This window comes from Malaclemys terrapin, chromosome 6 (assembly GCF_027887155.1).
Source record: "Malaclemys terrapin pileata isolate rMalTer1 chromosome 6, rMalTer1.hap1, whole genome shotgun sequence".
In the NCBI taxonomy this organism is placed as follows: Eukaryota; Metazoa; Chordata; order Testudines; family Emydidae; genus Malaclemys; species Malaclemys terrapin.
In genome coordinates, this window is record NC_071510.1 from 19,009,961 (window position 1) to 19,036,153 (window position 26,193).

The 26,193-nt window shown below is 41.6% G+C and overlaps 1 protein-coding gene across 2 annotated transcripts in view; it reads left to right on the plus strand.

Annotated features, from left to right (window-relative positions):
* The window catches only part of LINGO2 (leucine rich repeat and Ig domain containing 2), a 740,845-nt gene that overhangs the window by 141,658 nt on the left and 572,994 nt on the right, over positions 1–26,193 (plus strand). The gene's annotated exons all lie outside the window — the stretch shown is intronic.

Sequence of the window (26,193 nt, forward strand, 5' to 3'; positions counted from 1 at the left end):
CTTACTCTTCTCCTCAACCTCTCTGTCCTCAAGTTTCTTTCCTTCACAGAGAAACATGCTTTTGTTTCCCTTCATCTTCCACCCCTGCTGCTACCTGCTTCTCCAAATATTGTCCAGTTCTCTCCACTTCAAAACTCATTGAATACCATCTAATACCATCTGCCTTGAGTTCCTGTTCTCTGCCTCCATCCTGGAAGCTCTCTAGTTCATGTTTCACACTCTCCATTTCAGTGAAGCTGCCCTCACCAAAATCTTAAATGACCTTTTTCATGGCCATATCCCAAGACATCTACTCCTCCTTACTCATCCTCCTCGACTGCTTGGCTCGCATGGACATCATCCATCATATACTTCTCAAAATTTTGTTCTCCCTTGGCCCTCAGGACTCTGACCTCTTTTGGGTCTCCGATCTCTCACGGTGCCTTCAGTATCACATTTGGTGGGTCCCTATCCTTTTTTCACCGACTCTTGGGGGTGTCAAGTCAAGATGCGAAACCATAAACTGGAATTGAGCCAAAGCTATAACTTAAAATCTGAAACCTTAAGAATTAACATCTGTTCAGATTCAGATCACTGAAATGGAGTCCCCCCTCCCCCGACCCCTTTTTTGGTTTTGATCATGTTCTGGTCTCTGCTACTGTTTTACTTTGGCCAAAGCGCTCAACTATGTGTTCAGCTTCTGTTTCTGCAATAGAGGATAAATAGTACTTCTCCACTTTTTGTTAAGTGCTTTGAGATCCTCTGGTAGAAGGCACTGTATAAATGCAGAGTATTGCCATTCCTCTGTGGCAGTTCCTTCTGAATTGAAAAGTAATTACTATTAATGTTTAATAACTTGTCATTGAGCTATATAAGCCATCTGCCAATGAGTCCAGCAGGTGTTTCTTCTATTCTATGCAAATGAGGATGTATGGAACATTACATCCTCTTTATTCACAAGAGTAAATACTGGCTAGCTAGAGAATTCATTTTGCTTCTAACAGTTGTTCTCAACCAGGGGTGGGGGCTGCGAGCAGGTTGCAGAGGGGGGGTCCATCAAGCGGTGTTAGACTTGCTGGGGCCCAGGGCAGAAAGCCGGAGTCCCACTGCATGGGGGCTGAAGTGTGAGGCCCTGAGCCCTGCCACCTGGGGCCGAAGCAGAAACCTGAGCAACTTAGCTTCACGGTGCCCCCTGTGGCGTAGGGGCCTGGGCAGTTGCCCTGCTTGCTACCCCCTAACGCCGGCCCTGGCTTTTATATGCAGAAAACCAGTTACTGTGGCACAGGTGGGCCAGGGAGGTTTTCATAGCCAGTTTGGGGGGAGAGTCTCAGAAAGAAAAATGTTGAGAACCTCTGGCTTATAAATAGCTTCAGTGCTCCAGGTTAAAGCACAACAGTAGCTTTAAATACTTTTATCAAAGCTCAGCACTTCTGAAACTTTACTCAAATGTCTTATTTTAATGTAAAAATGTTTACATTAGTCAGTCATTAAATTGTTGCCTTATGAACTGCATAGCATGGTAGGGATGCAGTAATACATCTTGTTTGCAATATCCTTTGTGCCAGTCTTTAGTTGCTAGGATGTAGTGCCAGAAAACCATGATAACCAAGTTAGAGCAAGGGATTCTTTGCATTGATGTATCTATGTCCACCTGTGTGTGTCAGTAATAGATAATCTTTGTCCCTAAAACTCAGCTGAAACTTGCTCTTTCTTAACTGTGTCTACTGCCATGAATCTACCACAGTAACCTTTTAGGGTTTCATTTTCTTATCTCAGAATAAAACTGAAAGAAAGCCTTAGTGCCTCTGTTATGGCTAGGGATTATGTATAAATAATAAAATTTAAAAAAAAGCATGGTGGTGTATTGTCAAGATGTGTTAAATTGTTACTTTATATCTGAAAAAAAGAGTTAGCTCAAATAATAGTAAAGGTTGCAGGCCACGGGTCATTTGCCCCGGGGATGATGAATTGGCAGGATTTTGACCTTTTAAAATGACTAAATCTTGGTCTTATTAAGGCAGTGCCTTTTTATTCTCCTTTATGTCCACTTTTGTCATGCCAGTCCATTGAAAATTATACATATCAGGTTATAAAAAACACACAGATGAAATTATTCTGTGGTTTGGTAAGAGTGTTCTAAAGATATAGAAGGGGAAACCAATTTAACAACCAAGTTAACTTTCAGCTAATTCCAATAAAAATCAATCAATCCAGTTGTTTTCTTGAGATAGGGTCAAATCCTGAGTCCTTGTGGAGACTTGATTAATGCACAACTCCTGTGTTTGTGAGTGTGTGTTTTTTCAAGGACTTTCAAAATTAATTAAAATTTGTCTTTGGAAAAATGTCATTTTCCTTTATAGAGACAAGGTGAGTGAGGCAATATCTTTTATTGGACCAATTTCTGTTGATGGAAGATATTACCTCACCTACATAGTCTCTCTAATATCCTGGGACCAACACGGCTACAACAACACTGTAAATCATGTTATCCCTATAGCTTATATTTCATGTGTAGCTACAATAGTGCTATGTGGCACCTGATACAGAATTTATCTCAGTATTACTAAAAATACTGTACACTTTTTTCCTCCAAATTGGGGGCGGGGGGAGTACATGCAGAGAACATAAATATTTGTCTAGAAATTTTTTTAATAGTAACATTTTCTTTTGAATACAGTGATTGGTCAGGAATTTCCCCTTCTTATTTAACTAGTAAACACTGAGGTTGATTCAGTAATATAACCAAGTTTGTAGTCCATAATGGTCAGGTCTGTTTGAGATCTATCAGACCCTGAACTGCAATTAGCTGCACTCACGGAGATCCAGGATTGTATTGGAATCCCCAGGAATTAACTTTAATTAAAAGATTAATCTTTGTCATGTGATGAAGTCTCCAGGAATACATTCAACCAGAGTTGGCAATCCTATGTAGCTCTGTGAAGCCCCATTGACCACAGGGGTCTTACCACACAACCAGTTGCAGGATCAGGGCTTGACATTGTATATAGATATTATAAGTAATGGTTCCTGATACAGGGATCAATCATTCACTGGCTTAAATGTGAGTTAAATCACCCCTCCTCCTGGAGGATTGGCCTCAAAAGCTTCTCTTTTTCACCAAAAGGAATTGATCCACTAAAAGTTATTACCTTGCCTACATTGTCTTTCTAATATCAAGCAAACTTGATTTTTTAATGGTTGGTGAAGATGGAAAACCCTTGTTAGCCCAACCAATGTATCCCCTTGCCAATGTAGATTGTTCCATACAGTGCACTTTGTTTTTTGCCTAATCTAGGTTTCAGTGTCCCAAGCAACTGGGTTTTTTCTTCTTTTGGAAAACCATTTCACAGGCTAGTACATCTCACTGTCAGAAAGCTTTTCCTGATAGTCATCTTAAGTTTTCCCTGTATTAACTTCATATAATTACTCCTAGTGATATTGCTATATATCCAGCTAAACAACTCCTCTCCTTTGAATTTACACTTTACCAATATTTGTATATTGTTCTGTCCCCTTAAGTTGTATTTTGGCCTAACTGTATAAACTATATTCTAAAAAAATTAGTCCAACTATTCTGAAGGCATCCCTTTAATAAGTTGTTTCTAGGCTGAGTGCAGTGATTAAAGCAGGAAAATGGGAGTCAGGATCTTCTATGTTCAAATCCCTCTTCTGCCACTGACTATGTGGCCTTGGGCAAGTTATTTGACCTCTTAGTCTTAGTTCCTCCAACTGTAAATTAGAGATAATTTACCAGTCTTAACAGCATATTGAGTTTTAACTAGCTGTTTCCCTAGTGCTTTGGAGTGTACTGCATAAGTATTGTAACTGTAAAACTGTTAGATAAAGCAAAAGTTGTAAGTTTCAGAGTAACAGCCGTGTTAGTCTGTATCCGCAAAAAGAAGAACAGGAGTACTTGTGGCACCTTAGAGACTAACAAATTTATTAGAGCATAAGCTTTTGTGGACTACAGCCCACTTCTTCGGATGCATATAGAATGGAACATATAATGAGGAGTTGTAAGTTGATCTTCAGATTCAAGTGTGCAGCCATTACTCATGTTAGGGAGAACTCACTTTTGCAAGTAGTTCCACTGACTTCAGTGTCACTACTTGTATATAAGTGACCCCAAGCAAGCATTGTACAGTGAAACTGTGCAAGTGACAGTAACTCGAAGTATGTTGCTATATCAGAAAAAGAGAATTTAATGTACTAGCATTATCAAAGTGTTACCACAGAACTTCAGTGCTCTGTAAATTTCAGGTCAGTCAGTACTTGAAATTATAAATAACCTAAAAACAGATGACCTTCCATGTTTCTATTAAAAATCTTCACCTCTCTCTTTGTGAAAGAAAAAGAAAGTGAGATTTAAGTTTGGAATGCTTTCTGTTTAATAGGTTATAAAGTCCCAAATTATTCTGCACCTACCGTTAGTCTCTCATGGGTGTCTTTGGTGTGAAATACTCTGAGGCAATGGTAAATGGAATTATTGATTTACTTCTACACAAGTACACATGAGAGGGATTTAATGTATTGCTTTGAGATGGCAGACCAACCTACAGAAGACAGTTTAAAAAGGGAAAGGATGTCAGCTAAATAACAGTAAATACTGTTAAACTAACTGACATATAGTTAGGACATCTCAATTCTGTAATAAGAAATCCAGATTACTTTGCACATATATTTCCATAAATCATTTCTTTATCTCATAACAGCCTACACCACTTTTTAAATTGAAATAGTCTCTTATTAATTTAACTACATCCTCAATAATTTCAGTATTTATATGTACAATGTCTGTTTTTGAACATTTGAATAACCACAGTTTTGGGTGGGAAAGTCAGGAACAGATTTGATAATCTACTCCAATATAAATGTTTCTGAAAAGTCATATATTGACAGTGTGCATTTTTGTGTTTAGATATACTTGGATGTTGATTACTTAATAGAACTGGTTTGGCATAGTTGGATGAAATGGTTTTGTGAGAAAATGCTGATTCATTGAAACAACAACTTTTTGCTAAAACATATCTATTTGGATGAAACTTTCTTTGAGAAGGTTTCTCAGGTCCCGAAAAACTGACCTGCCCAGTAGTTACCTGGATGTGGGCAACCCAGATTTCAGAGCAGGAACTTGAACATGGGCCTCCCACATCCCAGTGAATGTCCTAATCTTTGGAATATTGGCTATTGTGGAGAGAGTGTCTTTGTCTGTTTCATTCACAAAATAATTCCCAATGTTTGTCCAGATGCATAATGGGAAACATTTTGGAAATCGCAAATTTCCAAAGGATGGTAAAACAGTTTTCTGGCCAGATCTAATTAATTTTAGGCATTAGGGTCAAAACGCAGTTCTTGAATGCTGCTCCTGTCCATGTAACTTCAGTATAAGTCAGTGTAAGTTCCATGTACAATAGATAATATACAGCTTATGGAGAAAATATGCTTAACTCGGAGATGCTGTGGCTGAGTAAGTGAAGAGAAAAGCAGACTAAAGTAAAGAATTTTGCTTTGGAGACATTAAAATTTGTGTGTGTGTGTGTGTGTGTGTGTGTGTGTGTGTGTGTGTGAAATTGATGTCGTTAGGGCAGTCCTGATCATTCTTGCATCTTACCTTGGCTTAAAAAGATATCTTGTATTCTGTATGATTTTGTGTTGACTGATTTTTAAACACTGGGAGTGAAGTTCAGCCGTTGGAGACTCTCATGTAACCCCATCAATGGTAATGTAAAGGTGCAACTGAGGACCGAATAGGCCCGTGGGGGTGGGGGAGTGTGCATCAAACAGATCTACAAATAAATTTTGGCCCATGGCCCAATTTTGGGGTTCTTATGAGTTATACAATATTTTTTCAGGGTCCCAAGGACAACTCAGACTAATTTGACAACACTATTGCTGAGGGGAATAAAACACAGTAAAGCAAAACTGAATGATATAGGTGGGCAGAACTCAGAAATTTAAGAGTAATAACATATTCTGTCAGTGTTGCTTGCTTCTCTGTGTGAAAGAAAAGCTGAACGAAATATAAAAGAACATTGTCAGGTTACATTCGGTTTCATTGTTTTCACATCTAATTCAGGCAATGAAACAAGGATTCACTCTTTTCTACAATCTTCTTGCTCTCTTTACTCATGTGGACTGATTCCTAGTCTGATAGAATAACAAATAGCTAGGTTGCCCTCATTCATGAATCTGCCTCCACAAAGCTACCTTCATGGTTACAGATCAGCATGTGACTCCAGGAAGAAGCAGCTGATTTAGCATCTTCATTTAGTCTGCAATTTCTGTTCCAGGGGGCAGTCATACAGGAAGTATGGTACATACATTGAACATGAACCCGTGATTTAGGCTCTCTGCTCCCGTATGATTCTTGTGGTTTGCTGTGCTAATCAAAGAAAGTGGATGTCTGGAAGTGGATTTGGAAAATGGCTGTTACCTAGTTTTGTTAAGCATAGGTAAGGTCAACTTTCAGTGGGACTTGTGCTCCTACTTCCCCTTAGTGCTTTTGATAGTTTCTTGCTCTCTAGATGTTTGAACCTGTCTTGCTGATTCCTCCTTTCAGACTGCGATGCATGTGAACCAATGTCAACTAAAGAGCATTCTTAAAAGTCTTATTCCTATTGTGCCAATTTGCATTGGCCACCCTGGAAATTATTGTAAAAATGGCATGATGGGGTTCCATCGTGGATCCCAGTGTTTTATATATTAAATGTGTTTAGTTTATAGTAAAATGTTTCTTTTATTAGCAGCTTAACCTTAAATTCTGAGAATCACGTTGGATTCTTTCCTCCTTTCACTATCATCAGTAATAAAGGTTCTGCAGACCTAAGTACATCCTCAGTTACACCTGTGCACACTTATTGCCTTCAGTGGGGTTGCACAGGTGTCACTAACTTAAAAGTGATGAGCAGGGCTGTTGGTGAAACTACTGCCATGGATTATTCTTACAATAGATGACCAAGCCTCTAAACTGTGTGTACAATAGTCTAAGGAAAAACATGCTCCTTCTACCGCTATACCATCCTCCCCTCTGTTTCTCATGCACCTATTCTATTTTGTCTTAAACTAAGTTTACATGCTCTTTGGGGGCAGGAAGACACTGAAGTCTTTGGGGCTCTATGATAGCACAGGGGTTTGCCCATGTGCAGTCATTTGTGGAATCAGGCCCTAAAGTTGGGCTAATTGGATGGCTCCGCCTAGGAGAAAGTGAAGGTTGGTATTAAATGCTCCGTGGAGTACCCTTGATCTGTTCTATGAATCAGAAGGAACATCTAATTTTTACAGAATCATAGAGTTGTTGAATTGGCAGGGACTTCAAGAAGTCGCCATGTCCAGCCCCCTGTGGTGTAGCAGGCCCAAGTTCACCTTAGACCATCCCTGACAGCAGGGCCAGCTCTAGGCACCAGCAAAACAAGCTGGTGCTTGGGGCGGCACATTTTTAGGGGCGGCATGGCCGGCGCCAGAATGCCGCCCCTAAAAATGTGCCCCGGCTGCCCTAGCTCACCTCCGCTGCTGCTGCCACGGTGCGCGAAACAGCTGATTAGCATGCCGCTACTCGCCCTCCCTCCCAGGCTCTCAAGCCTGGGAGGGAGGGGGAGCAGCTGCGCCGAATCAGCTGTTTCACGCTTGCGGCGGCTCGGGGTCTCCCCCTCCCTCCCAGGCTCTCAAACCTGGGGGAGGGGGAGACTCCGAGTGGCCGCAGCGTGGGCGTCGCTTCTCCCCCTCCCTTCTTCCCTCCCAGGCTTGAGAGCCTGGGGGAGGAGGCAGGGCTGGGGATTTGGGGAAGGGGCGGAGTTGAGGCGGGGCCGGGGGTGGGGTAATTAAAGAACGGGGGGCGGCCAAAATTGTTTTTGCTTTGGGCAGCAAAAATCCTAGAGCCGGCCCTGCCTGACAGGTGTTTGTCCAACCTATTTTTGAAAACTTCCACTAGTGGAAATTCCACAACTTCTTTTGGAAACCTAATCCAGAGTTTACCTACCCTTATAGATACGAAGGGTTTTTTCCATATGTCTAATCTACATCTCCCTTGCTGCGGATTAAGCTATTCCTTTTTGTCCTACCTTCAGTGGACGTAGAGAACAGTTAATCACAGTCCTCTTTATAACAATCATTAGCATATTTGAAGACTGTTATCAGGTCCCACCTCAGTCTTCTTTTCTCAAGACTGTGCCCATTTTTTAACCTTTCCTCCTAGATCAGGTTTTCTAAACCTTATAACATTTTTGTTGCTCTTCTCTGGACTCACTCCAATTTTTCCACATCTTTCCTGAAGTGTGATACCAAGAATCGGACCACCTGTGCTGAGTTGAATGGCACAAGTGCCTCCCATGTCTTACATATGACACCCCTGTTGATACACCCAGGAATATCAGCCTTTTTTGCAGATGCATCACATTGTTGACTCATATTCAGTTTGATCCACTATAACCCCCAGATCCTTTTCAGCAGTACTTCCACCTAGCCAATTATTTCCCATTTTGTAGTTGTGCATTTGATATTTTTCCTTCCTAAGTGAAGTAATTTGCACTTGTCTTTATTTAATTTAGAAGTTAGATCATTTATAAAAGAGTTGTGTATATCAAAAAGAAAAGATGTCTAATGTGTATGACTTCTCAGTTGGTGTTGAACTGAAGTATTAATCTGTAGAAACTTGTTGGAGTTCCAGTGTAGTTCTTCACAACTTCAGAATCATTGACACCTCATTTCAGAAAAGACTTTATATCCTATACTTGCCACAAATGGAAAAAAACTCAGCTGGTGGTGGGGAGCATGTGATGGTGTAGACATGTCCTAAATTGAACTTAGAGCTGGTTGCGAAATCCCACAGGAAATTTTGATGTTTCAACATTTTTGTTTTCTTCCTGAATCAGGATGAAACGTCAAAATAGCAATATTTTTCACAGAAAACCAAAAAATAAATCCAAAGTTTGTTTCCAGAAAAGTTTGGAATTTGTCAGCAAATCAGATGAGCCTTTTTCAGATCCTATGAAATGTTCCCTTTTTTTTTTTTTTTTTTTTTTTTTTTTTTTTTTTAAAAAAAGGACCAGTTTCAGAAAATTCTCTGTGTATTTGTCCCTTATAACCTTTAACCCTGTGATCAGGGCAGTCACTGGGATGTGGAAGATCCAGGTTTGAATCCCCACTGTGAGGCAAGGACTTGAACTCAGATTCTCTCCCCTCCCCCATCCCACAACTCCTTCCAGGTGAACATAATTATATTATTGTGGGATGGGTTGCTCTCAGTTTCTCCTGTTGAAACTGTTCCTTTTTGTATAAAAATGTAAGTATTCATTGGGTCAAAGAGAGAGAGAGTGAAAATGACTCTATCTAATAATTAAGGCACTCACTTGGGAGGTAAATGTTGATTCAGATCTCCTCTCTGCCTGATCCACTGGAGTATGACCTAAGAACTTACTTGAATACCTGTACTTCTGGAAAGGAGCTGTGCTTAGGTTTGCTTTAATGTCATAGACAAGCTATTCATAAATGGAGGAGAGGAAAAGAGTCCTCTGAAGGTCTGTCTACACTGCAATTAGCCCTTGCCAGCTGAGGGATTGCAATCCAATCTCTGGGACCCTCCCACTTTGCAGGGTCCTTGAGTCTGAGCTCCAGCCTCAACCCAAACACCTACACCACAATTAGACAGTTCCTTAGCCTGAGTCTGCCGGCACAGGCCAGCTGGGAGTTTTTAATTTAAATACTCTGAGAAAAATGCCTTGGGATAAATCTGAGTCCTGGATTTCATGTCTCATTGATTAATTGCATTCATGCAGACCTGTTCCAATATCTAGCCAACAGAAGTGTCCATCCAGGGCTCTAGTGCTATCACAGAAATTAAACTCTTAATTTGTAAAATATAATCAACAGTTAAAATATAATAAAATGAACTACCCATGTAGAGCTAATAATTGCCTGCCAATTAATAATAGTTAACATATCCCTCACTTTGACCCTGTTGGACGTAAGTTACAGATAAAGGGCTGTTTGCTGGAGGTGTTGAGCGCTCCCTAAATTGAATTTAGCCACCGGTCTAGAGATTTATAGGCTAGTGTAGGAAACCGGTTAATAAATTCTTAGATTTTGGTATGGCATTTTTGAACATAATCTATATGGCCTTAAATGTAAGTATTTTAAATTTTTGATAAGTCTTTTATATTCTAATCTGAACAAAGGCCCTTTACGTTTGTTTTAGCCCAATGTCTAGTTTCAGCTTATACAAACATTCTGTCTGTGAAAGTCAAGAATGCTAATGGACCTTCCCTGTCAAATTTAGTTTATGATCTGTGCCTGGCTTATCGTCTGAACTTATGACTTAAAAGAAGGTACTCTGCTTAAAATGTCAACTCTATTGTTGCACTGAAATGTCAGTACAGCAGCTGATATTAATATGCATATGACTCTATTTTTAAAGCTCATAACCTGGTTTCTCAGAATATAGTGAATATTTTATGTTTTACAGACAGCTGCACCTGATTAGAATCTTACACTTAGGACTCTGTTTATTCATTTATAAATCCACCAACACCATCATATCTGAGCATCTTGGAATCATGATGTTATTTATTCTTTATGTAATAGCAAAATATGCACTGACACTTTACAGATTTGAAAGAACAGAAGTTCCTTGAAGCAAATATCTTATCACCTACCATATATAGATGAAAAGATGAAAAATAAAAAGTACAAAAGATGGGGATGAGCAAAGGACATGGCACAAAGAACAGTGAATGAGAGGTACTGTTTGACATGTATCATGCTAGTCCTGTGGCTTTTCATTTTTGTTGACAATTCACTGTAGCACCGTTTATCCCAGTGGGATACCTCTCTGAGGAAATCCAAAGCTGCTACATGGCTAGTACATCATGATGTTGCTTCAGAGTCAGAGAGAGCTTACATCTGTATCCCGAGACAAATTTTATCCTCTTTGTAGTTCACCATTCAGAAAAATGTGTTCCTGAAATCCGAGTCTCTGCATGATAGCAACTAAAGATGTTACTCTTACTTCGCTCAGCCAAACATATTCAACTTTTCCACAATAGTGTTCCTCCTCTATATTTCTAAATTCTGTACAGATTATCATGTTTCCCATATGACCTTCATTATTCTGTTTGCACAGAGATGTAAGTGAAAAATGGTACTACACTCACAACATATGTGGCAGCCTGCAGAAAGCCATTGAACCCAAAGGAATTACCTACATGAGAAAAGGGTTTGCAGAATCCCACCTAGAGGGACAACAAATGGACTGTAAGACAGACTTTCCGAGTGTCACTCACCTCTCAGGATTCTTACACATTTGGCAGCCCTGTCATACCAGTTCACAGAATACCCTTTGGCTACGGGGAAAGTGCCCTAGGTTGGGATTAAGGAAACCATTGTTTCTGTCATTGCCTCTTCTACAAACAGGTGTTTTTTATATTTCTGTACAGTCCACAACCTTTATTACTGACCAAAGCATCTCATCTCTACCCCAGGAAGCAGACAACTATCTTCTTCCATGCTTTACAAATACGGTGAGTAATAGGTTGCACAAGGTCTATTCCCAGCTCTTCTTGAAGAGAACACTTGTGTGAAATCCTAGCCCCACTAAGGTCACTGGCAAAATTCCCATTGACTTCAGTGGGGTTGAGATTTTGGCCCTTGGATTTCACTTACCCTTGCCTTTTGCTTCTTTCCACCTTGTAAAAGGGCCAGTGTGATGTAAAGGGGCCCTAAAAGCCCTAGTTCCCCACCAGGGGAGAATCGCCTTGGTGCAGGCATGGTGGAAAGCAGCAATAAGCCTGCTTCCTGAGGACCCCCTTAGGAGCCCTGATATAGTGGATAGGGCAGGGGGCAGGAGAGGCATGTTGGAGGTTGTGATGCTGGAAGATGAGATGCCAGCTCATGTCAAACCACCTCGGCCTCACTGAACACTGACAGATGCCTAGCTGGAACCCAGTCTGGCTCACCTGTGTGCAGGGCCGACCTACAACATTTTGGCACCTGAGGCGGGGAGTTCAAATGACGCCCCCATGCTCCCCTCACTTCGGCCAAAACTTTGGAAAGTCTCAGTTCTGCCTTCTTCCTGTTCTACTCCTCTCATGGTACTGCTCTGCTACCTACCCCAAAGGAGAACTAACAACTTACAATGCCTTGTTCAAAAATGTTAAGTAACATTTAACTTTCAAACATCTGAACAGCAAATTTAATTTTTCTTGTCTGCATAGTAAACACTGGCATTATTAGCTGTTTGAATAATCAAAGTGGTTCTTTCCGTGCCTTCTTGGTTGCAAAGATTTGAACTGCTTCCTGAAGGTCCACAATCTGGGCCAGCTCATGCTCTAGTGAGATGGTTGCAAGGCCGACCAGCCTCTCCTCTGTCATTGTGGAGCATAGATGTGTTTTTATTAACTTCAGCTTGGAGAAGCTGCGATCTCCACTGGCAACTGTTGCAGGAAGTGTTACAAGTATGTGCAGAGCAACAAAAGCATTTGGAGAGAAGGTGGTCATCTTATTTATGCACATATATTCCAGAACAGCCTTTGGAGTTGATCCTGCTGAAATGTATCTTGAAAGGGCTTTCAGTTAATCACCTAAATCACTTGCATCAATATTGTGCATGTCATCATGTGTCAACACTGTCTCTAGTGCCCCGCATTGCTGGTGTAGGTCTTTTTCAGGTATAGTGAGGAGTTTGGGAATATCATACAACATCCCAAATATACTGTTGTGTTCCTTGAACTGCATGAAACATTCTTCAGCCGACTGTATTGCACAATCTAGCACTTGGTTAAATAATTCAACTTTGAATTGTTGTTTGGAGTCTCTTATGGGATTATCCCGTGCCTCGTAATCAAAATGTCATCTTTGGTGACTCTTGTATTCGTGAATGGGTGGGAAAGTAGCTTCAGTGTGAAGTTCCTCTGCCAACATCTGTGCACTCTTCAGAACATTTTGAAATCCCTCATCTGACTGTAGGTATGACTTTGCTTTGTCCAGTTGTTCCATTGCTCCAGATATATCAAAGTCAACACCTTGGAGTCTCTTGCTTACAACATTTATTTCAAACAGTCTGTCATGCCACAACACTAAGACACACACAGAAATTTGAAGTCATGTATGTTTCTGGTGATTCCATTTCCCTCTGCCACTGTTCTCCCACAAACAGTTCCTGTCATAGCATTATCCTCCATAATGGCAACTATGGCATCATCTATCTTCCCAATTTGGTGTTTGATAGGCTTTATTGCCTCCACTCGACTTTCCCATCGTGTGGCACTCAGTGGTCTCAGTATCAGAGAGGATGTTCCCAGATGTTGCTTAAAAATTTGCCATCGATGAGTTGATGCAGAGAAAAATACATAGATGCTCTGAATCACATTAAAAAAATTCAGCAGCCTCACTAGGAGCTGATGCTGCATCACTGACCACCAAGTTTAATGAATGAGAACTGCATGGGACAAAAAAAGCTCAAGGGTTTAACTCTCGGATCTGTGTCTGCACTCCTCTGGTCTTTCCTCTCATGTTGGCACCATTATCGTAGCCCTGACCTTTCATGTCAGCTGTCGCAATTCCCATATCTTCCAGGTTTTTAAGAAGCACATTTGTCATACCAGCTCCTGTATTATCATCAATGTCAATATATTCTAGAAAATGCTCTCTGATAGTCACCATTGCAGGAACATTTTCACTAGGTTTTGTTGTTGTTACAAAATGCACCGTTAAAGTCATTTGTTCTGTATGGCTGATGTCAAGTGTGCAGTCCAGAATAACAGAGTAATATCTTGCTGACTGAAGATCTGCCACAATCTTCTGTTTGACTTTTGTTGCCAGTGACTTTTGTTGTTGTATGATCTCATTTTGAATTGTTTTTCCAAGGTAGTGGTGTGTGTACATTTCTTGCATGGTGAGTTTTCTTAGATGCTCCTGGAGTACAGCATCAAACTCCGCCATCAGCACCACAATTTTAAGGAAGTTTCCATTGTTTGGCACATACAGCTGATCTGAAGTGCCGCACAGTGCTAGGTTTTGGGTAGTAAGCATTCTCACAATGGCAATGAGCCTTTTCAGAACATTTTGCCAATAAAAAGACTCTGATGCAATCTTCTCTTGATGCTGATCATCTATGGTGGCCTTTAACCTTAGTCTCATCTCAAGCTCTTTCCACCTATGGAATGCTCTCTCATGGCATGCCAGATTTCTAGCCAGATTTTTCCAGTCCTTTGTTCCTATAGAACCCAATGTGGCTGGAACATTGGACTGGAAGAGTTTGCAACAAAAACAGCATGCAGCATTCTGGGTTTTTGAGTACATAAGCCATGGCCTATCCACTTTGTCATCATTGAGGATTCCTCGCCAGTAATGTGTTGGATGGAAACTTCTATTTTCATTGTCTTTGGGGAACATGAAGGTTTTCACTTGCAGGAAGTCCCTCAGGCTACTGCTCAAGTGGGTCCACAGTCCTGGATACTCGACTTAAGGAACTAAACTCAGCAGCAGCTGTTTATTGCGCCTCCACGCCACTCTTCTCTGATCTACACTTTTCTTCAGGAATGTGCATAGTTACATCCATTTGAGATGGAGATATGGATGCTGCAGTAGCTGCCAGGTCACCTGCGCTCTGACTAACTGGAAGATCAGGCATCTCCTCACCACTCCCATCCTCACTGGGGCCGGAAGGCTCACCGTGAACATTTGTGTCTATGTATCTCAGGAGAGCTCCTTCCTGCTTAGATAGAAAAGCTTCCTTTGCTTGCTTTCTTTTTCTGAATGCTGCCCCAGAGGAGCGTTTTCTTCTTTGACTCGTGACTGCTGTTCTGTGCCAGCTATAATGTCTCTCAACACTTAATTGAAAGGGATAAAGGCTCCTACTACTTCAGTTGACTGCCTGTTCTCCTCAAATGGGTTCAGGGAAGCAGCAGGAAACAGGAAGCTCCCTGAGAAGCTGGTGTTAATCAGTCCAGGCTCCTGGGGGTGCTAGAGAGGTACATAAGAGGCTCCTCCTCTTCTATCTCCCTGCAGCTCCTGCTGCTTTCTGTTATTCCCTCTCACCTTTTCTCCTGCCTGCCTGTTATGTCTCTTGTGCCCTCCAGCATAGCACTCCTCCATCTCTGTGCATCTAGAGCAGAGAGAATACATATGCACCAGCAGCAGACACAATTTTCTACACTCTAGGTCCTAGTGGCGCACCTCCCCCCCCCCACAGTCTGGTACCTGAGGCGGCTGCCTCAGTTCGTCTCATGGTAAGGCCAGCCCTGCCTGTGTGTTAGCATTATTAAAGTAGATGTTAAGTTGATGATAATGTGTTCAGTGTTTAGCTTTGATGAGACGCTGCATGTATTGATCTGACTTACAACATCTGTATCCCATAGTATACAGCCATATTGGGTGTTTGTATTGTAAATCTCTATAACACAGCAAACATGAAAGAAGCATCAATTAAAGTAACATGCTGGTCCTACACACACACAGGCCCCTTCAAACCAAATGAGCCACTGTGAATCATTAAAGGGCAAAGACTTTGTTGATTGCCCTTCTCCCTTCCCCTCCATGAAGAAGAGATGTGCACAAACATGAGTCCCATCAGTTTGAACTCTCATGGAAGGGAATAAAAATCCCTGAGCAGAAGGAACTTGTATCATTTATGCTGCTTGGAATTTGGCGAGGGCAATATTTCTAAGCAGAAGCAAGGGATCCCTTTGCTGCTTGTCTTGGGTTAGCTCTGGAGGACATAGAAAGCTTATGTATCACAGCAGTTTCTTTTACCTTCTGGGAACCTAAGACTGTAACGTGTGTGTGTGTGTGTGTGTGTGTGTATTTTTACCTGCTTTAACCTTGTAAATTACTCTGTGTTTTCTTAGTTAATAAATCTTTAGTTGGTTTATTATCAGATTGCATACAAGCATTGTCTTTGGTGTGAGATCTGAGGTACAACTGACCTGGGGTAAGAAACTGGTCCTTTGAGACTGGGAGTAATCTGAATATTGTTGTGATTGTTGGTGTAAGGGACCATCTATCACAAAGGCAAGTTTGCTAGGATGGCAAGATAGACCCGAGTACCTGTCGGTGACTCCATTCTAAGGCTGTTATAGCACTTGAGGAGTTCACACTTGATGCTTGGTTGGTGAAATCGAAGTACAGAACTCACAATCCGGTTGGGGTTTGTGCCCTGGTTTGTAACAGTCTGTAACAGTTGGCACTCACATTTGTGAGCCACTGCAGACAGCTTGACAGAGGCATTGCATTGCACCCCTGCATTGAGTTGTGTATCCCAATTGACTATTTAAGCAATATCAGAAAAGGAGAAAGGCATACGCCTGGCCCCTGCCCTATTACTACCACCCCACTAGGCAATTGCTGCATCTGAACCCATGTAGGTAGACCTGACACAAAGGTGCTTCTCAGCTTGAGAGAAGGAATATCATTGTCTGTATGAACTCTGCCGGTACTGCGGGGAAAGATACTGCTTTGCCATCAGCTGTCTCCTCAAACCTTGGTCTACAGCTAGTCCAGGAAGATGGGTGTGTTCAGCCTCATTATAGAGGACACAGCTGGACAGAATAACTGAATTGAGTTCCCTGAGTAAACCTCCTCTCCTACCTACATGCATCATAACTGCCACCAGCAATGGCCAATTCTATCTCCATATCAAACTCCAGTTTCAGACCCTCTTTACACCTGAAGTGAGCTTCACTCAGCTTGTGCTGACACTCCAGAGCCGCTAGTAATTTTATGGACACTGGATTTGCTAAACTGCTGGTACAAAGGAAGCTCACCCTTGACCTGGTGGAGGCAATCTGTGGCAGTCTGCTGTCCTTAGGTCCAGTCATCTGAGACTTCATCCCTCCAGGTTGTAAGCCAAGACCATCAAGAAACCTTGCAGTTTAACCTCATTTTGCCATCGATCAATGAACTACTGGAGAGGGTCAGCTAGGCTAAAATTTTCATTAAGCTCTACCTACATGGTGACTAGACCAGTCCATGTCCAAGAGGGCAATTCATGGAAAACAGCCTTTCATACTCCGTATGGATATTTTGAGTACCTTGTTATGCCTTTTGGTCTCTGAAATGTCCCCGCCACATTCCAGCATTTGGTTAATGATATCATCAGGGATGTTCTGGACCAGTTTATAATCTACCTAGATAACTTTCTTATTTTTCCAGAGACCCAAACCCTGCATGAGTAGCATGTCCAGTTAATACTTGAATGTCTTCGAGCAAACAGTCTGTATGGGAAACCTGAGAAATGTAAATGTAACCACACCTCTGTGGACTTTTTGGGTTATATCTTCGCTCCCAGTAACCTTCAAGCTCCAATTACCCTGTACCAATGAAATACATCCAGTATTCAATGTTTTCTTGTTGAAGGCATAACGTGGATAACTCCACCCCACATCATGGTTCAGGAGCAGAATTCTAAGCTCCTCTGTGGATGACTCATGTACCTGGTAAACTGTGAAGGATGTGGCCTAACTGACCATTCATTGGGACCATCCAGTAACATTTGTGCATCCGACCTCATTTGTAAATTGCATTAATTGTACCCAGAAAAGCTTAGTCTGCCCAACATCACTTCATGGCTTGGAACTCTCCCTGGCCTGATATTGGTGACAGACTCCACAGGCCTTAGACTGCTCCAGCCTTGTTCCCAGCCTTGATCCAGCCGTACTCTTGCTTTGTTCCAAACCAGTTCTCGACTCCATCTCTGACCTTTTGGCTCTAGTTCCTGGTAAGGCTGCCACTGTATCACTACTAGGCATGACTGACTCTGCTCCAACCACGAGGACTGCCCCCTCATGTTTCGTTTTCTGACAGTGTTTAGCAAGGACTTCATGCAGGGCCTTGTCCCAAACCAGGGATAAGGGGGAGGGGGAGTGGGAGTTTGCTATTGACTCAATGGGATCTGGATTGCGCTGTTACATAGAAAGATGAGGTGGGTTTATTGGCCCAACTTCTGGTGGTGAAAGAGAGAAGCTTTCAAGCTACAAAGAGCTCTTGCTCAAGTTGGTGTAGCTTGAAAGCTTGTCTTTTTCATCATCAGAAATTGGTCCAATAAAAGAGATTACCTCACCCACCTTGTCTTTCCAATAATCTGGAACCAACATGGTTACAATAACACTGTGATATGGAAACATTTATGACAGCTCAGATAAACTGGTATGGCATAAGGCCCCAATCTGCAAAGAGTTTTGCATGTACGTAACTTCACTCAGTTGAGTAGTCCCATTTTGAAGTCTATGGGACTACTCACAAAAATCATGTTTACTTATCCACATACGTCTTTACTGGGTCAGAACCCTTTTGTGCATGAAAGTAAAAATAAATACATGAGCACTTATGTTTTAAAAGGATTAAAAACCCACATTGTTTGAGTAGCTGTCAATTGCATATGCACACAATAAGGAGAAAATCTAGCCTTTGCCTTTTGATTTGAGGTTTCTTGCAGGCACTTGTAGGGCTAACACAACATAAAACAGTCCCACCCTCGCCAATGATTGCTTGATGTATTTGTAATGGAACAGCAACACAATTACCCTAAAAATGTTAAATGTAATTTGATTTAATTTAAAGAAATGTCACCACCCAATTATACAACTGAAGGTCAGATGTCATCAGAAAAAATGGAAAATTCATTTACCTAAACAGAAATCAATTTGAACAAGCACGAATCTTCAATATTTTACTCTTGATTAGATTGCTGTGTTTGAGATTACTACATACTCAAATGTAGTTAGCAAAATAAAAAGGCAAACAACCCCTTTTCATCTCTCTAATCCTGACCAATTTAATTTAGTAAACATAATTTACTAAGAATTATGAATGTCTTTAGGGTTTTTAAAAAGAAAAGTGTGGTGTGTGTGGGGGGGGGGGGGGGGGGAGGGGCAGCAGGGTCAGGGGAAGGAAAGGCCTGGTTCTGGTCTGATGCAATTTCACAAAATTCAGTGGAGTTGTATATAGGTGTAACTGCGTGGAGAATTTGGCACCATTAACAAAATTTAATAGTCAAAACAGATTATCATTATTCCTAACATTTTTTTTTACCCATGAGATTAGCATTTTTACAAAGGCGAGCTATATTTCATTATCCTCATTTTACAGCTGAGGAAGTGAGGTAAAAGATTTTGAAATGTGAAGAGAGCAGGATGTTCTTGTGGTAAAGTCACTGAACTGTTCTTCCACTGAACTTGCAGTCTATTCACAGCTCTTCCACGGGCTTGCGTTTTGACCTTGGACAAGTTTCTTAATCTCTCTGTGCTGCAAAATGAGGTTGATGATGATACTTCCTTTCTCTGTCTTGTCTATTTAGATTGTAGTCTCTTCATATGTGTTACTGTCCCTGACAGATTAGAATTCTGATCTTGTTTGGGGCCTCTGGGTGCTACCAGCAATCAAGTTGCTTCGGCTTATGCTGTGAGTGTGGGTCAGGAATTGCTATAGAGCCCAGGTCTCCTATCAACAGTCCTATAGCCTGTCCCATGCACCACATTGCCTCTTATGAGTTCTTCTAGTGTCTGAATAGCACTTAGCCAGCACTTTATTTTTGGCACTTTACGGTTGTTACTAAATGGCAGTTACTGTACTCACTCATTGCCTGATGAGAGCATGAATTAGTTCAGACGATGCATTTATCACTGGCATATTGAGGAGAAGCAAAGATCCTAATGTATTCATCAACACACGTTTTTGTTGTGAGTCTGGAATTGGCTAAATACCATTTACAGTGAATAAGCAGTCAACAAGTGCCCACAGATACCACACACAGTAATCACAGTTATTTTTCCTACTCTGTATAAAGAGGGAAACTTGGCCATTGGCACATGCTGAATGGAGACTAGCGCATGATGATGTGTGTTTCTGGAAAGTTATCAGGAGAGATGAACAAAATGTACAAATGTTTACTTAAGTGCAAAATCAGATTCCAGCAGTATGGAGTGTGGTATGATTTCAGAAGGCTTTGAATCAGGCTCTACGTGAATGTCTTTTACTGGTCTGGAATCTGTGATCCATACTCCAAGATTTAGCTTTTTTTATTTCTATCAATCCCATGAAGACAAAAGACTGAGAAAAACCTACTTTGATCATAGTGTCTGGTTTAAAACTGTTTTGCAGGTATCTAGGAAAGCACATGGGAAAGCATCTTTGAAGAAGTGGATAGAATAATGTTGAGTAGAACTGACTGTTACCTAGAAATAGGGTGACTAGACAGCAAATGTGAAAAATCAGGACGGGGGTGGGGGTAATAGGAGCATATAAGAGAGAGACCCCAAAATAGGGACTGTCCCTATAAAATCGGACATCTGGTCACCCTACCTAGAAACTTTATGACAAAGTGGCAGGTAACCTGAGGAAAAGTTAGGTAGGGTGATATGTATTCTGCAGCTGAAAATAATCACTGTAAATGTGTAAGTGAGAGCTGGAGGTTTGCTATATTCTTAAATTTTAAAATAAAAAGAAGCATACAGGAAATATTTCCAATTATTGCTCTGTTTTTGCTGTGAAGCCAGTTAACAGCAGCATGCTCATTCTTGTTCTGCATTTTGGCACTGCACTTCTCAATCTCGCACCCCTCATTTGAGCAGCAGCGTGTTGGATTTTGTGCTGCCTGCTGTTTTGGCCGATGAGAGTGTGTCTGGTGTTGTGTTGATACTCGCACTGCTCAACCATGACCGTAGCAGTGCTCCTCATTCCACAAAAACCTGGCTAGCAGAGTAAAATTTTTAAAGGTTGACTGTAGCTAGCCTGTAGTGTGCATGTGTCAATACAAACAAGGGTTGAGAGTCTCTCTTTTCATGCAATCATACAGGTACAGATAGGGGCAGAAGGATCTACAAAATAGAACTACAGTACTATTCTCCTATCAAAACCAGGAGAGCTTGAACTATAGGCAGTAGGCAGCGAATGTGATGTCATGGATTGTAAATAAGAGGCAATGTTCAGCCAAATTCTATCAATTCTACCTTATTTACAACACTAGTAGATACAGCATAGTACTGGAGGTAAGTGGACAACTGCTTTCCTGTTCAATTAGTGAGATTTTGAACAGATATTCCAAAACACTTTTTTGGATTATTGGGTCAATTGAAATATTTTTCCCTGTGGTTTCAACCTTAAATGTCCAGTCAGTGGCGCAGTGGGGCTAAGGCCTACTAGCTGTGGCTCCGTGTGGCTCCCAGAAGCAGCTGCATGTCTGCCCTCCGGCTCCTACACATAGGGGCAGCCATGTGGCTCCGCACAGTGCTGCAGCTCCCATTGGCTGAGAACCATGGCCAATGGGATCTGTGGAGGTGGTGCCTGCAGATGGGCAGCGTGCAGAGCCGCCTGGCCATGCCGCTGTGTAGGAGCCAGAGGGGGGACATGCCGCTGCTTCTGGGAGCTGCCTGAGGTAAGCGCTGCCTGGAGTCTGCACCCCTGACCCTCTCCCACACCCCAACCCCCTGCTCCAGCCCTGATCCCCCCCTCCTGCCCTCCGAATCCCTTAGTCCCAGCCCAGAGCACCCTCCTACACCCCAAACCTCTCATCCCCAGCCCCATCCCAGAGCCCTCACCCCTGTGCCCCAACCCTCTGACCCAGCTCTGATCCCCCTCATCCCCACCCCAGAGCCTGCATCCCAAGCCAAAGCCCTGATTTCCCCCCAGCCTCACCCCAGAGCCTGCATCCCCAGCCGGAGCCCTCATCCCCCCTCACCCCCCCGCATGCCCTAACCCCCTACCCTAGCCCATATTCCCCTCCCGCCCACCGAACCCCTGGGCCCCAGCCTGGAGCACCCCCCCTACAGACCAAACCCCTCATACCCAGTCCCATCCCAGAGTCTGCACCCCCAGCCAGAGCCCTCACACTCCTCCCCACACTCTAACCTCCTCCCAGCCCGGAGCCTCCTGCTGCATGAAAAATCCCTCATCCCCAGCCCCCACAAGCCTACACCCCCAGCCGGAGCCCTCACCCCCTACCAACCTCCTGCCCGGTGAAAATGAGCAAGTGAATGAGGGTGGGGAGAGTAAGCGACTGCGGGGGGGGGGGGGGAAGAGGGGCGGAATGCAGTGAGCAGGAGGCAGGGCCTTGGAGGAGGGGTGGGGCAAGGGTATTCAGTTTTGTGCGAGTAGAAAGTTGGCAACCCTACCTCCAGTTCCCCATGTAGATCTCAATATACTCTTAATCCATGTGCAATCCAATCTTAGATACTGTGGTGATAAGTATCTTGTAAATGCTTATGATGCAGAATGAGACAGGAAAGCCGTGAAGGGACTCAAGAACTGTGTGAGCATGTGCTTGGGGGAGATGATCGCAGATAAGAGAGATGATCAGAACACAGGGCAAAGTGCATTGTGTATGTGAGAAAATGAATTCACGCTGAGAATTTCAGCAGTAGGTTTAGGGGGCAAAGGGTATGTTTTTTGATGTGTTGAAGAGAGAGAATTGACCAGATTTGGTGAGAACCTGGATGGGAAGGGAAAAGTAAAGTGGATTGTCAAAAATGACACTGTCTGCTCGCTGCTAAGGTTCTGAGGCTGGGTAAATGGAAGGATAGAGCTATTGTCACTGGAGAAATTGGATGGGGATGTAAAGGAAGACAGTTTTAATAGGGGAAAATGAGAACTTCATATTCAAACATTAAGGAAATGGAGAGGGGTTTTAGAAAGGGACTGTGAAGGAGGGAAAGATTTTGGGTGCTATAGATTAGTAGGGCTGGCTGGCAAACAATTCCATTTTGTTAAAAACTTTGAGGTTTTGAAATTTCTTCTAGGTCCAGTGTGGAATGAAAACAAGAACTTTCAAAATATTGAGGTGGAAAAATGAGAGAACCCCCCCCCCCATGCCGGAATAGCCAGTAGCCTGTTGATTAGAGCAAGAACTTGAACATACATTTTCCCAGATCCCAGTTGAGCACCCTAACTCCTTTCCTGTATCCTGGACCTGAGAAACCCATTATATTATAAATCAAACCCATTATATTTTCATAAACCATTTATGTTTGGACAAAATGGCATTTTTGTATTGGAAAATATTTCGTCCAAAAAAAAATTCCACCAGCTTTATATGTTAGGCTCATAAGCACAAAGGCAACAAGTGAAATCCGGGGGAGTGAATGGAGTCACTCAGAGGGTGAGTATAAAGGAGGAAAGAGCCAAGGACAGAACCCCAATGAACATAATGTAGTAAATCCTACCTTAACTTACAACTCTTCAACTTGACTGTCTTCATTGGGTTTGTAGGCAGGTGGGTGGTGGCAGAATTCTGTGCTGTATGCAATACAGTATTGTGCTTTGTCTTATCAGCCACTTAGGCATGTGGATACTGTATTACATTAATTTTCTCAGTGAAGGGCTGATATTGTACCTTATATGATATGAATTCAAAACAGAAATAAGATGTTCATTTTCATCTACAAGGGGAATAAACTATCCCTGAATCTAGTTAACTGATATTGTACTTGTCCAATCACACAGAAGCATTTCTTCATAGGTTATTTAATAAATTATTTACTTTTAAAAAATCCTTGCACAATTATTCACTTTACAGCCATTTCCACTAAGTTTTTCTTCTTAGTCATGCACCAAAAAGTAAAAGCCGATTGAGATGCACCCCAGCACATTTAGATTGTCAAGAGAGAATGATGCATTTTTAATGTTATGATTTTTTTTAAAAGAAATCTTAATCAGACTTCATATTGGCCAAATATATTTGCAGTAATTGCTTTTGCACTAATCAAATGCATCAACTTTGCTTTTGTGCTTTTGAATGCTGCATGTGAGTGATATGATAGAAATGCTGAGAGCAAAGAGTGCTGTGCATTAGAAACAAAAGCTTGTGTTCTCTTCGTGAGTGGCCATGTTGCTGAAGAGAGAGGAGTGACATGAAAGTGTTCATGTGTGAAAAGCCATGAGTGAAACATTGAGCCAGCATATATAAAAAGTGCTTTCTTGGTGTGTTATATTCATGGTCTTCTGAAGGACTGATTTGTAGAAGAACTCTTTCCAATATGCATGACTATTTATCGCAGATCTACATTCTGGACCATCCATCTACATTCTATACTTTTTGGTTTGGAATGCTCTTACAGATACAGTAAGATGGCTCCAGTAATGGCAACATTGAACCTTTGGCAGAGTGGAATGGAACTGGCCAAAGTGTATGAATCCAAAAAAAAAAAAAGAGTAGGCATACACTGCTCACGGGCACACACACTTCAAGATGGACAAATATTAAGTATGTGGATCCATGTGGGATCACATCATAGATTTTTATTCACTGTATACATTTATTGGCCAACTAGATGGGCAGAGTTTTATAGTTTCTGTATATACTAAAGAACTAGACAGACTTAATGAGGAGGAACTATGCTGTCAGTTACCAAAACCTTTAAGTATCAGAGGGGTAGCTGTGTTAGTCTGAATCTGTAAAAAGCAACAAAGGGTCCTGTGGCACCTTTAAGACTAACAGAAGTATTGGGAGCATAAGCTTTCGTGGGTTAGAACCTCACTTCTTGCATCTGAAGAAGTGAGGTTCTTACTCACGAAAGCTTATGCTCCCAATACTTCTGTTAGTCTTAAAGGTGCCACAGGACCCTCTGTTGCTTTTTACAAAACCTTTAAATCACTGAAGTACCAGAGCTAATGGATTGCTAATGTAGCTTAGTGCTGAGTTCTGTGTGTGGTTTTTAAAGGAATAACTAGGGTGAATGAATCTTCAAAAAGAGAATGAGTGTTCATTGGAAAGCAACACGTCAATCCAAAAGAAAGTTAAGGTGTATCTATACAGAAAAAGATTCCTGGGTCCATGTGTAGTTGGGGGCTTGAAGAGGGAAATTGCATGACTGAGAATCAGCATTGGAATGTGGAGCTTTTAATCTGACATTTGATTTGTATCTTGGTCTGTGGACACATAGAATATGGTATATAGTAGGTGAAAATATTTAATCATTTTGCAAGAAAGGTGTTTCCAATTTTATTAAAATAAATCTTATTATGTTGGGTTTTCCTAGACCATTATGTTGGCTGTTCTTAGGAGTGTCGGAGAGAGCTGGGTGACTTTTTTCCCCAAAAAAAGTTAGATGAAATTTTGAAACTAAAAAAGAAAAAAAAAGGAGAAAAGAGGAGAAAAATAATATTAAAAAAAAATCAGCTCAAGTGTTGATAGTGATGAGACCACTATCCAAAATGATAGTGCAAGATTTTTCTATTGCTGCACAATGGCATAATCATTGTATTTCTTCTAGAAGCATATGATTAATTAAAGTACTGGTTATCCTCACAAATAGAGAAATTTACCATATTGTTCTACATAATAAAAGTCAATGCTTATCTTCTTACCTGGCCACCAATTCATTGTTTACACTGAGTCTTAATGTACATTGAAACACACAAAAACCCCTGCTCTGTTTAACAAGAGCTAAGGTCATTGACGGAGAATATCCGCTAATACAAACTCTAAAATAACAAAGAAATGGCCAGTGAAAGCAAAATCTGTTTTCTGTAATCCACCTACAATAACTACCTCCTCAACATTCCTACTGCTCCATCCAGCAGCGACAACACACCAGACCCACAGCCTCACACTCCACAAACACGCAATCTTAACCACAACCGTGTATTTGCGTAGTGTGCAAGGGTGCTGGAACAATTTCTATAGTGGGGGTGCTGAGAGCCATTGAATCAAACTGTAAATCCTGTATTTAATGGAATCCTCTTCAAGCCAGGGGGTGCAGTAGCATCCCAAGTACCCTTAGTTACGGTACCTATGTTAGTGTGATGCCATAGGTGTGATATGTTGTATATGGGGGGTGGAATAACAGGAATGTACAATAGGTGGATTACATAAAATTGATTTTGCTTTTACTCAGTATTTCCTTGTCGTTTCAATTTGTATTAATAGATATTCCCCTTCTGTAACCTGAAGTCATAGTTTAAAAAGAGTGGGTTGTTTGATCTGACATACACACGTGTAGCAGTATATAATGTTTTGCCTCTAATATGTTAGAAAAATGTGTATTATAGGGTGAATAATATGTAATTAGAGAGTATCCTAATGGATTTGCACAAGGGCAGGAAAGTTTGAGATTTGGATGTACTCTCTTATATATGTGAGAACTGGTTTTGCTCAAATGCTCCAAAAATAATTCACTTTAAGGCCTAGATCAAGCAAGTTTAGCACAGCCTGGTAGGTGAAAGGTATAAGCAAATGATAACTGGGTATTAGAATGGAAATGCTTGTGTAACTTCAAGTGTGTTAAGCATGTCTGC